The sequence below is a fragment of the Camelus ferus genome, chromosome 3, assembly GCF_009834535.1.
Source record: "Camelus ferus isolate YT-003-E chromosome 3, BCGSAC_Cfer_1.0, whole genome shotgun sequence".
Lineage (NCBI taxonomy): Eukaryota > Metazoa > Chordata > Mammalia > Artiodactyla > Camelidae > Camelus > Camelus ferus.
In genome coordinates this window covers 115,592,298-115,607,185 of record NC_045698.1, presented here as the reverse complement: position 1 = coordinate 115,607,185, position 14,888 = coordinate 115,592,298, and the positions used below count along the sequence as shown (strand labels likewise).

General features: G+C 58.8%; 1 long non-coding RNA gene across 1 annotated transcript; it reads left to right on the top strand.

The window, feature by feature from the left end:
• Nucleotides 1-157: 157 nt before the first annotated feature.
• LOC116662821 lies at nt 158-14,849 on the top strand. The gene is made up of 3 exons (XR_004318916.1): nt 158-422; nt 2,734-2,872; nt 14,751-14,849. It is a non-coding gene; the product is annotated as an uncharacterized LOC116662821 (long non-coding RNA).
• Nucleotides 14,850-14,888: the final 39 nt, after the last annotated feature.

The following is a 14,888-nucleotide window of genomic DNA, read 5'->3' as shown; positions in this document are numbered from 1 at the left end:
GGACCACCGGCAAGCGCGGGGCTCTGGTTCGCCTCGCCCACCGTTGCGCTTGCGCGCACCTCCGCCCCCTTCCTGCTCCCCACTACCCCTTCCTCCCTGGCAGAGTCCGGTTGCGCCTGCGCGCAGCTCTCAGTGGACGGCCAAGGGTTAAGTTCACACGTCCATTTCGCAGTCTCGGAGACTGAGGCCGGGAAGGGCTCTGCGGCCCTGGGTTGGCAGCGCGGGGGTGCCAGCTCCTCTCCCCGGCCTCGGCCCGCGTGACCGCAGTGACTCATGCGGCGCCGTGTGCCCCGGAGGAGCCGACCCGGGGAAACAGGCGCAAGATCAAATAAAGAAGGCGTCTGGTGGCACGGGAGGAGCAGGGAACCACAGCTGGGCAGGGAACAGCGCTGTCCCGAGGTGGCCGCTGAGCTGAGGTCCAGGTGACTGACAGGGAAAGCCCCCTTCTCTGGGGAGCCTCCCTGGGCTGATCTGAAGGGAGAGGAGGCCTGTTGCCGTCCCTCTCCACGTTCTCCAGGCTCAGGGGCCTGACTGTGACCCTTACTTGGGATCTCACTGTGGCCTCCCTCTAACCCCGGGTCCCGTTACCCTACCCCTCTTGTCTACTTTTCGAGCCCCCTCCCCTGCAACCCATCTGCTGCTATGAAGGGTCCCCCAATTAAGACGCATTGGTGACATTACGTGGGGGGGGCGGGGTTCTTCGCCCAGTGTTCTGCTTTTTATGCAGGGCTCAAAGCAGGGCCATCACCTGAGCCCTGGCCCAGGGGCCTGCCTGGCAGAGAAGAGCCTTGAGGTGTTGTGCAGCGTGCTGTTAGTCTCCTGTCCCCTTTCTGTACCCCTCACCCATCTACTCCTCCTGGACAGGGCCTTCTTGCTGGCCTTGGGTGGATGGGGCTTTACCAGCCCTCCCTGGGGCTTTCCAATCCTCTTAGGTAGCCCTCCTGTCCCAAACACGATGTCCTCCTCTCCTGAGAGGCTGAGGGCTCTTGGCCCTATGAGCCAAACCCAGCCAGTCCCCTGTTTCGAGCCCCAGCCTCCCCCAGAACTCAACACTTTCAGAAGAACTAGTCTGTGCTCTGTACCTTAGCCTCTGAAGGAGCATATGAAAGATATACACACAGTTTAAAAAATAATATGGATTTCTATGTACCCACCTCCAGGATACCTAATTTACCTTCCTCTTGATTCTGTTCTGGTTTGGTCCCCCTTCGGAAAAGGGGGCTTTTTCAGACCAGACAAGTATCCGGAGTCCAGTATGGGCACATCAGGGGAAGGACCCCTTCCCCTGGCAGGAGACCTGTTAAGGAGCCAGGAAGTGCCAAGAAGTTACCTAGGGAAAATGAGGCCCTGGTGCCCACATAAGGGGGCTAGGACCTCCCTGCTCCCAGGTCCCAGAGATGGGCACACTGGGAACTGATGGAGCAGGGTGCCTTCCCAGCTTTGGCCAAGAGGGGGCAAGGTGAGCAGGCTAGAGAGCCTGCCGCTATCCCAGCCCACTTCCATTATCAGGATCAAAGCCCCCAGCCCAGACCCTCACCTGCAGCCTGACCATGGGCGGGGGCCTGGCTAGGGTCTGCAGTTGAGATCTTCCCCTCTGGGGGTCCCTGAGTCTAAAGACAAGGTCAGCCACAAGGATGCTGAACAAGGAGGCCCCCTGGGGAAGGTGACTGGAGGGACAGAAGGACCAGTGAGAGCAAAGGGGCAGAGGCAGGAGGAAGGGGGAGTAGGAGATGTTTATATCCTCCAGGACCCCCCAGCCTGGCAGGTACCTCATGCAACTTCTGTATGTGGCACCTGAGAGGTGGGCAGCATTCATGCCAGGCTACTGATGGTTAGAGAGGTTACAGGTCCCCCCAAGGTCACACAGCTAGGATTGAGCCCCTGGAACTCAGACTCCAACATGCCTGTTGCCAGAGCCTTCGCTCCTCCCCTGGCTCTGGGGCATTGGGGGTTCAGTACACCTGAAGGCTGCAGCATTATCTTGGACTCCTCCAGTGATGGGGGTCTCACTGCTTGGTTAACAGCATCCAGGACTTAGGTGCAGACCTTTATCCTCTTAAAGACATCCCTGAATGGTGGCGGGGGATGGTGGGTCCTCTGCCTACCGGCACTCACCCACGTGCTCCTGGCTCCGTTTGGCTGTTCTCTGTTGACTCCCTGAGCTCAGAGGGGACCCTGAGACAGGCTTGTGTCCAGACAGGGGTGGGGTGCAGAGAGGGCCCCACCCTTCCCTCTGCTTAGCCCCAGTCCCTTCTCCTCCTTCATGTGCTTCATGGGGCAGGCTGCAGGAATCATTACAGCTGTTCTGATGGTGTGGATCCCAGGAGGAAGCCGGCACAGCCTCCATGCCCGTGCCCATTTCCCCACCCTACCCCCAGCATCCCTCCCCTTGTCCTGGGCCTAGGCTGAAGTCTGGGGCCAGTTAGGTCATGTGGGAAGCCTGTGGTTGGCACAGGGGTGGCGCTTGTCCACAGCCACACAGCGGTCAAGCAGCAGTGCGAGGACCATGGCCCAGTTCCACACATGTGAGAGGGTTAGTTCTGGGGCCTCTCTCCCCTCAGGACCCTTTGAGCCTACCTGCTCTTGCCTCAGTTTCTCCATCTCATTCAGGTCCCTCCCTTCACTGCATCTCCACAATGGCCCCCTCACCCTGGCCTAGCTCCCAGGGCTCCTTCCCATTCCTTGGACAGGCCAGGACCGTTCCTGACCCAGGGCCTTTCTCCCTCTGCCCAGAACATTGTGTGGAATGGGCGGTTCCTGCAGGCTCTTGACTCACCTGGACACTGTGGTCCTCACTGGAAGGCCAACTCCACTGAGCAAGGATGTTTCCTGCCTGGTTCTCTGTCTCACTCCGTGTCCAGGCAGACAGCAGGTAAGCCGAATACAAGGGGCCCCCATTCAGTGGGCCTCCCACTGGAGTGCTAAAAGAACATCTTTGTTTTTAGGACCCTTTAACTGACATTTAGCATTCCTCCCACTTTGAGCGTAGGTGACATTCCCAAATAGCAGTATGCACTTGACCGATGATGTTATCGGCAACAGCAACATCAAGACATTTTCATGTGAAATCGCAGAGCTTGTCAGCCCGCAGCCAACCTTGTCATCTTGGGTGCTGATAACTCAGGGGGACATAGAAGACACTGCTTCATTTTGTGTCCCCTTCTGTGCAACACTTCATTTCCATGTCTTCTGGCTTTATGGAGGAAGGGGACTTCTGAAGCACACACTGGAGGTGTGGAAAGTTCTAACTGCACTTTTAGGGAGCTGTCGCCCCTATCAAGGTAATAGAAACCTGTCACCCCCAGAGTCACGTGGCACAAAGGTCTTAAAGCTTTTGATAACTGGGTCTGTTTTGTTTGTAACGCTGCACTAAGTATTTTAGGCAATGATGAAACCTTGTTCTGAGAAGGGGCCCATGGGCTTCACCAGCCTAATAGGGGGTCCCTAGTTCCTATACAGCTTCTCTGCTCTGGCTTCTGGATGAGGCCAGTAGGGGCGGGAGAGAGGCCCCACTTGGGGATGTGGTAAGGACAGGTGCAAAACAGCAGGGCCAGCAGAGAAGTCCGGGCTGGAATTTGAGGGGCAGGGGAAGCCCCGATGACTCGGGCTTTCCCTGGTGGTCCCTGCAGTGTGGCTGGGGAGGCCAGGCAGGCAGCAGGAGGAGGCCACAAGGGCAAGGCTGACCAAGGTGTGGAGCCACAACACCCAGTAAGTTGGTGGATGGGGGAGGGGCTGGGCCCTCATGGGTCTCGGTGGGGGACACACAGAATGTGAGGGGTGCAGCCCTAGACTCTACCTGCACCAAGCTCTTCTCTTGGAATTCACCCCCAGGTTTGAGGGGGCTGGAGTCTCTGCCCTTCTCAGGGGGCTCTTCTCCCCCTTTTGACCCCCAGACAGAAGACAGCAGAAGGGAAGGACCCCACTTAGGCTGGGGGACATCTAATGAATTTGGGGTCCCAAAAACTCTGGAAAGGGGAAAGTTGGTTCCCGTTCTCTGGCCTGGTGACAAGTTCTGCAAACCTCAGTAGCTTAAAATGACAGTCCTTGTATGTGCCATCTCACGGTTCTTGGGAGTTAGGACCTACGGGCATCTTGGTGACATCTGCTGGCCTGGAGTCTTTCATGAGGTATAGCAGTTTTACCCCACAGGCCTTGCAGTGGGTAGGGTTGTATCCCCGCAAAGTCACATCTGCCCCTGACTTCAGAATGGGATCTTGTCTGGAAATGTCTGTGCAGCTGTGATTGGTTAAGGACCTTGAGATGAGATGATCCTGGATTGGGTGGGCCCTGAATCCAATGGCAAGTGATGACAAGTGTTATAAGAGAAGGGAAAGGAGGATTTAAGACACATACATGGAGAGATGGCCACATGACAACAGAGGTAGATATTGGGGTGATGCAGCCACAAGCCAAGGGATACCTGGGGCACCAGTTGCTACAAGAAGCAGGAAGGATCTGCCCCTAAGCCTGTGGAGGGAGCATGCCCTGCCAACACCTCGACCTCAGACTTCTGGCCTTCTAACTTGGGAGAGAACAAATTCCTGTTGTTTTTAGCTACCACGTTTGTGGAAATTTGTCCCGGTCTGCCCACGGCCTCATACAGGCTGGTTCCTGGGGCTGAAAGGATGAGGGCCCCTGGGACACCCCCCTTTCCTATCACTTGCCTGTCCAGGCGATGTCTGCACACATCTTGCAAGTAGCCACTTGGCCTGCCCAGCTGTTGTGTGTCCACCGCTGGGCATGTGTCCTCTGATGTGACCACCATACCTTGTAGTGGTTCTGGCTTTTGGAGTGAGACCAGTCCCCTCCTGGGTGCCCCCTGCCCTGCAGCCCCGAGCACGACCAGGGGAAGGACTAGAGGCAGCCTGTGCTGATACTGGAAGACACCCCCCAGCCCTGCTTCCTTCACTCATCGCTCCCAAAGCCCAGTGTCTGGGGGAAGCCAGGCGTGGAGAATATCGGCCTGCAGCTGCAGTTATTGCAAAACTGCCCTGAAGAAAGACAGGCAGCTGTGGGGCAGGACTCATGCCTGCCTGCCACCACCTCCCCCAGCCAGCTGTAGGCCCAGGCCACGGTGGAGACCATCCTCAGAAGCAGGAGTCATGGCTCACAAGGACTTACGAGTGTTTTGCTTCCCATCCCACTGAGCAAGCAAGGCTAGGGAGCCTGGATGACAAGCAGAGTGGGGACTGGGCCATGGTGGGGGCAGGCAGCCTGGTTACTGGCACCTCGCAAATGGCCCTGCTCAGAAGCCCCATGTGGCCCCGTCCCCCTGAGTGAAGCTAAAAGCCCCTCATGCCCGTGGCGTTCTGTCACCTGGCTCCCTCTCGTTCGATTTTGCAGGCATCACGCAGCTCAGCTGGGCCCCGGGTCCTGTTCCAGGGCCTTTGAACTGACTGCCCCCTTCCAAATGAGCTCAGTCCCTCTTCCCTCCCTCCCTCCAAGGACCTGTGCTCCTCTGCCCCACTCCCCAGCTAAAACAGCCCTCCCTGCTTCTCTTGGCCCCTCACTCCGCTCTCCTCCATTGCACACGAACATATTTGATACATTTATTTGTTTGTTTCTGTCCATCCCCTGCCACCTAGCTGGGCCTTTGCAGCGGACACACCATAGACACTCACTATGTGGTTGATTATTCCAGTGCAGAAGTTAAGAGGGAGAGCAGGGGGACAGCCAGCAAAGGACAGTGGCTCAGAGAGGAGCTGCCTGATCTTGGGCCACACAGACTGGATGGGAGGTCTCAGGCCCTGCGGGGGCCACGCTCTGTCCTGCCCAGCCAGGGGCAGGCAGTGCCCACTCTGAGGTGCACCACTGCCCTTTGGAGCAAGACTGGGGCAAAGGCAGTCAGGTGGGGGCGCTCCTGCCCAGGCCACGCCACCCTGGCTGGGAACCCTCTGTGCTTTAATTAAAACCCATCCCTCGGCCTGACTCCACTCTGCCATCACATTCTCCACTTAATTGGGGCCCTTCAGAGTGGCTGAGGTTAATTAAAAACCCAGCTGAAGGCATGGTGGTGTCTCAGCCTCTGCGGCCAGGGACTGTCCGCGTTCACCCTGCCTTGTGCCCTGGAGGGCTGCCCCCACACCTGTCACCCTGACTGGGCCTTAGGCTCCATGCCCTCCGCTCTGGTCCCTCCAAGAGTGTGAAAATCCTGCAGAGATCCTAAGGCTGTAAAGTGGCTTGCTGTTCCCAGAAAATGAGAGCGGGCTGTCTCTGGGGACACCAGCCTGTCTGGGCCAGGTCCTGACTCCAGCTTGGGGTGTTGGGTGCTGCTTCTGGCTCCCAGGCCAGGGTGGGTGGACCCTGCCCTTTAAAGCAGGCTGCCTTCTACCTGCAATCCCAGCTGGGCACCTGCCCTGAGGAGCCCCCTTCTTGGGGGGGGGGGGCGGCCTCAAGCCTCTTCCTGGGCAGGCTACACCTCCTACCACTCCCTGTTAGGACTGTGTGGGAGGGAGAGGCCCGGACTGCTCTGGAGGGCTCCTAGCTCCCCGGGTGTGTTAATTGGGGTGGACAGCCCATGAAGGAGACCAGCAGGCAGGGAGGCTCACAAGGTGAGCAGCTAGGGATGTCCGAGTCTGTGATTTGAACCTTCAAAGGCCTCACGTCCCCAGGCCTGGCTGGAGAGAGAGAGAGAGACGTGGACAGGTGAGGAAGGCTGAGTCCCTGACAAAAGCAGGCCTTGTTCCGCTGTAGACCAGAGTGCCTCGTCACTGCCCAAAGGGACGGCTGCCTGCCTGCCTGCCTGCCTTCCCAGAGCCTGGGCATCAGGGCAACATGCAGAGTTCAGGCCCAGAGGCTCCAGCAGAGGAGCTGATGGCGGCGAGGGGAGGTCTTGGGGAACCTGAGCAGGCTGGCCAGGTGGTATGAGGAGGCCTGGCATTGCTTTTGGTCCTAGAGAGAAATTGTTCCTCATTAATGGGGCAAGAAAAATCTAAAAAGAACACCTGACCCTGGAATGGCCCCCGAGTTGGAGACTGCTGGCCGTGCTGGCGGCCTGTCCGGGCTGGGTATTGTCTGGGCCGGTCCTCCTGCCTGCCAGCATGTCGGGCTATGCTAGGTTCGAGCTGCAGCTGGAGTGCTGCAAGGGGGGGCCCTGGAGAGGCCCCCAGTCCTACTCCAGGGCCTGGGCGTGTCCTCACGCCCCTCAATCCAGGGGCCCGCTCAGGGACCCCAGGCCCCATAGGACGGGAAGCAGGAAGCAGTCGCGCCTGCTCCTAAACCTGCTGGCTGAGGGAGCGTATCAGAGTGGGTGGTGGCCTGTCCCACTTCACGTGTCAGCAGTGGACTGAGCTGCAGGAGCATCCCTGTGGGCCTGGCTTGGCTCAGCTCACAGTTGAGGGTCAGGCCAGGGGAGGGGCTAAACCGGGGTCAAGTTCATTCACCCCCAGAGGTCAGGCCTTGTGACAGGGAGAGAGGCAGAGAACGTGCATGTGCCCTAGCCTGAGGCATCCCACCTGTGCTGCGTGCAACACCACCTGTAGTGTGCTCCTTTGTGTTGTCCCCACCTGCAGCATCCACCCCAGCAGTGTCCCCACCGGTATCCTTCCCATTTGCATCCTTTCTCTCCCACCTGCGTCACCCTTACCTGCAGTGTACCCCTCACCTGCAGTGTCCCCACCTGAGTGTTACCCTCACAGCCATCTGGGAGCTGGGCTGCACCCTTGTTGCTCAGAGGGAAGTAGAGGCTACCCTGCGGCGAGCTGAGCTGAACTGTCTGCCAGAGGTGGCCACACTGTCCTCCTGGGCCTGAGTGGGTAGGTGCTGGCTCTGAGCCCCACCACCTTCCCCACATCAGCTGTAGGCTGGGGTGTCCATCCTCCCCATCTGAGGGGCGAGAACTCTCTGACCTCCACACCCCCCAGGAATAGTGTCAAACAAGCACTGGCAAACTGTGTGCCACTGGGCAGGGCCAGGGCAGCCCCCTGATGGCCCAAGAAGTGCCCAGCACTCCACCGGGTGAGGGACTTGGAGCTGAGGGGCTTAGGCATGGGCTAGGGGCCAGGGAGCTGATGCTGCACCCACAGGGGTGTCCAGGAGTCTGGGCGAGGCCACCCATCCCCCACACCATGGGGGACATCCATGAAGATCAGCCCTCTGGAGACAGATGAAGGGCAGGCTGACCTTCCATCCTGCCCCAGGCCCAGCGCTGATCTGCCATTCTGACCTCTGACCTCAGGCTGACCCTGATCCTGTCCCAGGCAGAACCTGTCCTTCCTGAGCACTTCCCACCCAGAGCTGCTCCCAGGGTAGGAGTGACCCAGCACACAGATCCCGCCCATCCTCAATGTGCTGTTGACTCTGAGAGGCTCAGACAAAGCCTGTCCTGGGGCGACCTTCCTAACGGCCACCTCCTGGGGACCCTGATGTGGGAACAGGGGTGAGACTCCATGATGGGCGTGCATATGGGGACCCCCCTGGGATCGCTGTAGGGCCAGCTGATGCTGAGGACACAAGTTGTAGAGCTGGCCCATTACAGGTGCCCCAGTCACTCCCAAATCTCCCAGATAAGGGGACATTACCCTGAAACATTCTGGGGTACTAGTTTGGCTTACTCAGACTGGCCTGCCCAAGGGCTGGAGCTGGGGAGAGTGCTGGGCCTTAGGAGCTGGCCAGGGCCCCTGCAGAGGCTTAACAGCCCTGGGGATGGGCCAGCTTGGCACCAGAGTCACCCCCCGCCCCATATGCAGCACATACACAGCTCCTCCTCTGCCTTGCATGGGCCCCTGAGGTGCAGCAGGCACTGACTTTCCCGGGCCCCCAGGGGACACTAATTCAGGAATCACCAAAGATTATGGCAATATGGTGGTGAGAAGGCTGCAGCAGCGGCCAGGGGGTGTCTGAAGCTGGAAGGATGGCGGCAAGGATAAAGGAAGATGAGAGGGAACTGCAGGTGGGACCGGAAGGTATGATGTGAAGGCTCAGCTTTCCTTAAGACTCTGTCCTGACTAAGGTGTTGAGTACCCTTGGGCAAGTCGTGTCTTGCCCAGGTCAGTTTCCCCATCCATGGGTTAGAGGCCCCCTTCAGCTCAGAGTGGGACTAGTTTGTAAGAGGTGCAGGCTAATGCACTCCAACTCCAACCTGTGGGCACTGGGGAGCCATGGAAGGTTCTTGAGCAGAGGAGGGAGCTGTCTTGGAGATTTGCGACCTGTATCCTCTGTTCCTGAGGTTCTTGTTCTCTGGCCCAGACCTGGGAACTAAAAGCACACTGGAGGAAGAAGCACTTGCGATCTATGGGGCTCCTTCCAAACTCCAAACATCAAACAGCCTTCCCTAGGGCTCCTGGCCTCTGTAGGCTGCAGGCTCGCAGGCTGAGCGAGCCGGGGAGCCAGGTGAGGTAGAGGACAAACCCCTGCTGTCAGCAGTGGAGGGAGCTAAAGAATCTGGGATGGCTGTTGAGCCCTGATGGAGGTTCTGCCTGGGCCTGCCTATCTCTCTGCAGTCCAGTTGTCGAGTGAGGGGCAGACAGGTGGGGAAGTCCCCTTCTCACAAAAGACCTCCCCACTGCTGTCTTGGGGTTCCACCATCCAACCCCTTGCATTAAGGCCGGGGCCTCCCCACATTCCTGTCTTCAGTTCTGCAGATGGCCACTGTGGTTGGGAGAGGATATTATATGTAGAGTCCCAACTTCTGCCGTAGGGACTTGGAGGAAGTTGAGGGAGATGGAAGCTTGGACAGGAGCTATAGCTGGACACAGAGCTGGGGAATCTGAGGGCCCTGGTGAGCCTTCGTGCCTCTCCCATGGGGACTCACCTCCTCCTAGAAGCCCTCCTGGATTAACTGCAATGCCTCAAGTATTGGCCCCCTCCAACCACACAAGCACCCAGTTGACAGGATTCTGGCCAGTGCTGGCCCAGTGCTGGTGGGTGAACCCGATGGCTCCTCACCTCAGGCTGGACTGCAGGCATCAGGAGTTGTGGGGAGCAGACCTGCCTCCTCCTTTAGAATGGAGGGAAGGCCCTCCCACTGCTGGGTCTCTAAGGGCGGGAGGGCATGCCATCCCTACCCAGCTCAGTGCCTCCCTCCCAGCTGGCCGTGTTTGGGTGGAGAGTCCTGGTCCTTACACCATAAACACCAATTTGCAGGGCCCTGAGAACCAAATGACTGTTTACTGTGTGCTCCAGAGACTCAAATAAAAAAAAGAGAGAGAGAGAGAGAAAGACGTGATTGAGGAGCCAGCCTGGATCTAAACATCAATTAGCACCTTCTGACTAGCTCCTGTCCCAGCTGGCAGGACAGGCGGTGGCGGCTCCCAGGCTGGAGCCCTCCCCAGGGCTTCCCCAGCACCCTGGGCACCCTGTCTGGTCCTGACATCTGCAGGGACCGACCTCTCAGAAGTATGAATGCAGAAGGGGCCAAGACTGAGGATGCAGGAGCCATAGAAACTGCACCCTATGCTCACCTCCTCTTGGAAGCCCTCACAGATGACCCAGAAAGTAGCGAAGGGGCCATCACCCAACTCTCCAGGGCCAAGGTCACCTGGGAGGTGACGGGTAAGGTGGGTCGGAGTGTCCTCTGTTAGCTGTTCCCCATCCCTCCCCTTATGGTGGGCCAGGGAGGGAGGAAATGGGGTGGCCTTGCCTTCACGAACTCACACTGAGGAGAGTGGCCTCATCTAACAGGTCTCAGTTTACCACTCAGTGCCTGTGAACAGAAGGACTGGCAGCATTAGCACCCAGTGGGATGACAGAGATGCTGTCCCATTCCTCCGAGCTTTGGATGTCACCCTGGGAGGTCATCGTCCAGATGGCTGGACTTGGGGCTGGAGGGCAGTGTGGGTGGGTTAAGGTGCCCTGTTCCTGCTCAGGCCAGGAGGCCAAGGGGCTGCTGGAGAGAAAGCTGCTGACTGCCAGGATGCCCTGTCCTTGGGTGTCCCAGCCAGAGGATTTCATGAAAGGAGACAGGGTTCCAACAGGGAAATGAGTGGCAGGCAAGAGGGCCAAGAGGCTTGGGAAGGGGCCGGGAGGCCTGAGCTGGGGGGAGACCACTGAATGGGAGGACAGAGGGAGTGGGGCCAGGCCAGACCTCAGGATGGACTGTGTCATGTCCCCCAGATAAGACCCCCCAAAGCAGGGGTAAAGGCCGGACCAGCAGCCCACCTAGCCCAGGCTCTGCTGTGGCGGGGGGCAGGGGGTCAGCACTATGTGGGGCTAGGGAACCTGGCTGGGCCTCCTCAGCTCTCTGTACCAGGCCTGTGGCCCAGAGCTGGCCCTGCACCTGTTGCCATGGAGGTCCCAGCCCTGGAGGTTCTGGCCCAGCACAGGGGTCGGGGGATAGGATTCAGAGCATCCCTGAAGGGTGGAAAGTGAGGCCCCAGGACCCAGAAAGTGGGAGTGTTGCGGGGAGGGTCTGTGGGGGCCCCAGGAGGAGGGGGCTGGCCACATTCCCTCCAGGACTTCAAAGCTGCTGCCCTGGGAGTGTGAGATTCGCAGGGGGCTGGGCCCAGGGGGGCCCTGGTGGGTTGAGGCCCCACTACCTCCGGGCCTTTAATATGGTTATTCCTCTCCCGTCTCAACTACCTGTGAACAGGCCCACCAGGCCCATTTCCTCCTTCTTCAGGGCTGGCGGGAGGGGCTGTAAACTCCCTGGAGAGGTGGCTTCTGAGGCCCAAGCAGGCTGCCCTGTTCTCTGCCCTCCCTCTGAGTTGAGGGTAAAGGGCAAGTGGGGCGGGGTGGGGGGCTGGGCCAGGGTTCATGGGGACGTGCTGATCTTGGCAGGTGAGGGGGGCCAGCTGGGCTCCAGAGGGGGCCCCAGATGGAATATCCCACATCAGCAAAATGCAGGAGCAGGGAGGCCCTGGGAAGCCCCCTCATCCCACAGGCTCTTGCACCGGAGGGAAACTGAGGCCCCGAGAAGGATGGGGCTTACTTCCAGCCAGCAGGGAGTTGAGGGTTTTGCCCCCTCACTCACACAGGCCCTTGCTAGCTCCCCTTGCCCATTTGCCGGGGCCTGTCCTGTGGACCCATGGGCCTCTTCTGGTGGGGCTCTGCCTCTCTCTGCCCTGGAGCCATGGTGATGGGAGTGGGTGCCTGGTGCTTCACCTCATGGAGAGCTGGGTCCAAGTAGGCAGAACCTACTTCTGCATCAACTCCCAGGGTACCTCCTGTTTGTCTCCGGTATCTACGCCTGCTTTCCTAGGAGGCCCAGCCCTGTCCCTGCGTCTTCTCTTGAACCTTGTGGCTGTGCCCCTACCCCCCTGCCCAGCCTGTCCTGCCCTTTCATGGTGGAGTCCCTGGCACCTGGATGCCGGGCTCCTGCCTGGGCCCTAGCTCAGAGGTGCTGCACTGTTTGTGCTGTCTGTGCGTTGTGGATGTGGCCCATAGGTGACTCGAGTAGGGCACCTGTCACCCCTCTGCCTCCAGGCCCTGACTCCTGTGTGGAGTGTCCTATCTGGCCCTATTGCCTGGTGACTCACACAGGTGGGTGAGATGGGCCACCTGCACTCCGGCCCCAGACACTGCCCTATGCACTTAATCACTGGCTCCCTCTTTATAGAGCATCTGCCCAGAGCTCGTCTAACCCTAGCTGACCCCTTGGAGCCCCAGTTGGGAATCCCTGGTGGTCAGCTACAGCCCTGGAGCAGTGGGTGACCCAGCCTGAAACGGCCTGGTTCAGGGAGTAGCAAGCCCTGAGCCAGCAAGGCCCTGGGCTTGGCGTGGGATGTTGGCGTGCCAGCCCGGGGAAGCTGATGTGATTTGGGGTGTGAAGGTAGGAGCTTTGGGAGTCCAGAGCCCTGGGTCTGTCTCCAGTCCCTCAGTCTCGCTGGGCCCCATCAAGCTCTGTCTTCAGTGGCTTGGAGCCTCCAGTGAAGACTGCTATGGCCAGGAGGGGATGGTAGGAGAGGCGTTCTGGGGTCCTGTCTTGAGGAATGAAGCCATGACCTGCCATCACTCTGCTTCCTATCTCCTCCCTCCCTCCCTTGATGGATTCCCACTCTATCCACCAGGCAGCTCTCTATCCCCTACCACAGCTCCCTCCTGATGCAGGACTGTCTGGAGTAGATACACTTGGCCACCTGTCCAAGACCCCCTGTCCTGCCAGCTGTGGTTCTGTCAGCAGAGGGTAGCGCTGCCTTCCTTTGCTCTCAAGGACACCATGTGGCCCTGAGGCTCTAGCCATGGAGCCAGCTGAGTTGGGTGTCCCTCCTTCTGCTATCAGGAGGCACGGGCCTCCCAATTATGAGGCTTCTGGCCAAGCCTCCTCCTGTCTGCCCCGCGCCCCACTCCCTTCCATCAAATGGCCCATGGAGGGTGGAAGTCAGAGGGCCTGACCTCTGAGCGGGTGGGGGCTCGGTTTCCTGTCCTCAGCTCTAGCATCATGTCCCCTCATGCCCCACCTGTCCCAGCCTGCCCTTCCCTTCTGGCCTCCTCCACTGGCCCCCTCCTGGGGGTCTAGTTGGGTAGCAGGGCAGGGCTCAGAGGTGGTGGTAGTAGTCGGGGAGCAAGAAAAGCAGAGAGGGGAGCAAGGACTCTGCTCCTGGCTTGGAGAGGTGAAGGTGTGGCCTTGAGAAAGCCAACCTCACCCCCTGGCTCCTGCAGCCTCAGTTTTCAGAGTCCCTCCCAGCTCCCCACACCCTGCACACCCTGAGTGCAGGTGGATGTGGGCAACAGCCATGGAGGGACAACATGAGGCCCTGGCCAGCAGGATGTCTTGTTTGCCTGAGAGCTCTCCCTGCCCGGCATGGAAAGGCTACCTCATCTCCATCCCAAGGTTCTGAGCATGATTGCGGTACCTGGCTAACCATACAGTTAGAGACCACTGATTCCTGCCAAGGCTTGCGCACCTAGCTGTCGCCTGTGTGGAGGGGAGGCCGGGGGTCCAGGGTCAGCTCTGGCCTCTGGCCTGAGGATGGACAAGGGCAGGAGAGAGCCCCTGGGAGTTCTCAGCTTCATGCAGCAGGTCTCTGCCAGCGAGGGATGTCCCTCATGACCTCCAAACTGGATTCCAGCTGCATGCGCTGCGACTTCTAAAGTGACCTTTGTAGGAGGTGGGAGGAGGCCAGGCCCAGAGAGAAGCACCTGCCTGGTTTCTAGGACTCAGGCTGGTGAGCCTCGGATCAAGGGAACATGTCTTGCCTACTAGCCAGAGCGGGCTCCTAGAACACCCCGTAGTGGGTCCTAGATGAAGACCTCACACAGGGGCCATGGGCGCAAGCCCAAGGAGCACAGCTATGCTGCTGGTGCTCAAATGTCAACTGAGTGCAGCGTGTTGTAGATGTTTGGGAAAGTGTCTTTCAGCTGACTTGGTGGATGTCCCACTGCACCACTGACATGCGTGGGGTCTCTGCCAGCTGGGGCTGTCAAGGTGCCCTGCTCACTGCACTGCACATCTCCTGCAGCAGGCAGGCCTCCTTGCCCCTTTCTCTGCATTTCCACTGGGGTCTTCTGTCCTGGTCTCTAGCCTACCCTGCCCCAGACTTTGAGACCACTGGACTGTTTCCTCCTTTCCTTAGAGTAGCCACCCCTCTTCCTTCCCCTGGAATTCTGGCTCTGGAAGCCACTGCAGAGGCCCCAGGAGTCTCTGACCTCAGCAGGCTGACCACCTCCTCCCATCTGGGCCCCTCCCAGAGGGCCACGACTGATCCAGGCCCCACACCTGCTGACCCATCACCAAAAATCTAGCACAATCCACAGGCTTATTTGATTGTTTCTTCTTTTTGTTTTTTTTTTTGTTTGTTTGTTTGTTTGTTTTGTTTTTACTTTCCCCATTGTTTGAAACTCACAAGCTATGACTAAAATAATTTCTTTCACAGAAAGAAAAGGAAAACAAGAACACCACGTCTGTTTGTCCAGCTCCTGTGTATGGTGGATATAGCAGCATCAGAAATAAAATTAAAATCAAAAACGCAAAATTCAAGGCAGAGGAAGGCCGCGTCCCTAGTGGGGCATGC